At 46.6% G+C, this 1,763-nt stretch overlaps 1 non-coding gene across 1 annotated transcript; it reads left to right on the top strand.

The window, feature by feature from the left end:
* Positions 1–1,021: 1,021 nt before the first annotated feature.
* TRNAK-UUU (transfer RNA lysine (anticodon UUU)) lies at positions 1,022–1,094 on the top strand. The gene has a single exon. It is a non-coding gene; the product is annotated as a tRNA-Lys (tRNA).
* The last annotated feature ends 669 nt before the right edge of the window (positions 1,095–1,763 follow it).

Raw genomic sequence — 1,763 nt, 5'->3', positions numbered from 1 at the left:
AATGAAAGTGCCAGTGTAGACATAGCCTAAGTGTACCTGCACAGGGAGTTACACTGGTATAATTATACTCCATAGTTATGCTGGTAAATTTCCCAGTGTGGACAAGCCCTTTACTGACAGTACATTAGCTCGAGTTACAATACAACTGAAAACTAATCTAGAGAGGATCACAGAAACTTTTGAGGGTGGGGTTGGCAGGAGGCCCCCTAAACAGTGTGAATTGGAGTTAACAACCTATTGAGTTGGATGAGGCAGTTGTCACTTCCCAGACACATTGTTTCGGGCTGACTGCAGACTCAGGCAGCTATTGCTGCATTGGCTACATCTGGGTCCTGTTTTCAAGATTTCCTCTATAACTGTGATCCCTAGAAACGTACTTTTAATTTTTTTTTTTAATGCAAGCTGAGCTTCTGATGTAATTTGAAGAGTCCAGGGTCTGGATTTTCAAAAGAGCTCAGCTTTCATTTAGGCACTAAAATAAATAGCCAGATTTTCAACACAGCACACGAGGTGTTGAGCTCTTCTGAAAATCCGGGCCCCGTTGTGAGCCATGAGCCCTGTAAAACTGGACCTTGAGCTCTTATGTAAATCTGGCCACTGGTGTCATGCCCCAGGCTTTACCTACAGTGCCTATGCCTTAATCTGGCCCTGCACACAAACCAATCATTAAGGCCTAGATCCTCAAAGGTATTTGGAACCTATCTCCCATTGATTTCAATAGACATTAGGAGCCCAAATGCCTTCGAGGATCTGGACCATAGTGTCTGTGCTGAGGAAAAAATTTCCCCCATGCATATCGTCATTCTTGCATCTTCCTCTGAAGCATCCATTGGAAGCAGAGAATTGGACTGGACAGACCCCAGTGTCCACGCAGCAAGGCAGTTCCTGCTCTAACATTCTGTTTTAGCTAACATTCCAGCTAGCATGTGTCTGCAGCTGGAGACAGAGCGGTGCCAGGACACTAAACATAGCATGTTGGTGAGATTGCTGCTCATGCTCTCAAGAGGTCAGCATCTTCCAAGCCTGGCTAGCTCAGCTGGTAGAGCATCAGACTTTTAATCGGAGGGTCCAGGGTTCAAGTCCCTGGTCAGGTAATCAGCTTATCCAGCTACTTCATACACCAGGAGTTAAAAAGGTCTCTGTGGATTTCTTCTAGATTCAGGCAGAAGTTAACCATCTACTAAGAAATGGGGCTTTTGGAGGCTGCAATGCACAAAATTAATGGTACGCTGCAATATGGGACTGTGGTGTGAAGAGTGGATCAGGGTCCGAGTGCTTCCAAGGCGGGGTCTGCTTTGGTCCCATCACTGTATTTTAGGGGAGCACTTAATAGACACTAATATGCACTGAGCGACACTAAGAAAATGAAGACTTAGAGGCTGTTGGCTTCTCAAACACGGACCCCTGGCACGACTGCCTGCTCAGAAGCTAGTTAGTAACCATCCCCAACTGGCTTCTGCGATGCTGTTTCTACACTGCCTGCCAAACACTCACCCAGCTGTCACTGAGCTTGATAGCCCATTCATTACTCCCATCTACTGAGGCTTAATTCCACTGACGAGAGCTGCACCTGCATAAAACTAGAAACGGGAAGTGGGGAATCCGGTCCTGTAGCTGCAGACTGCTCACCTGGAGCTCCTCACACAGAAAAATTAGTGTATTCAAAAAGAAAATTACCCATTACGCCGTGATGCCTGCAGTATGTCTCTGCTCTGAAGTCCTCCCCGGGTGACACACCAGCCCAGAGACTTTAGTGGGAATAA

Source organism: Lepidochelys kempii, chromosome 14, assembly GCF_965140285.1.
Source record: "Lepidochelys kempii isolate rLepKem1 chromosome 14, rLepKem1.hap1, whole genome shotgun sequence".
NCBI classification, from domain to species: domain Eukaryota; kingdom Metazoa; phylum Chordata; order Testudines; family Cheloniidae; genus Lepidochelys; species Lepidochelys kempii.
The sequence above is the reverse complement of the archived record's forward strand: the minus strand, read 5'-3'. Positions and strand labels throughout refer to the sequence as shown.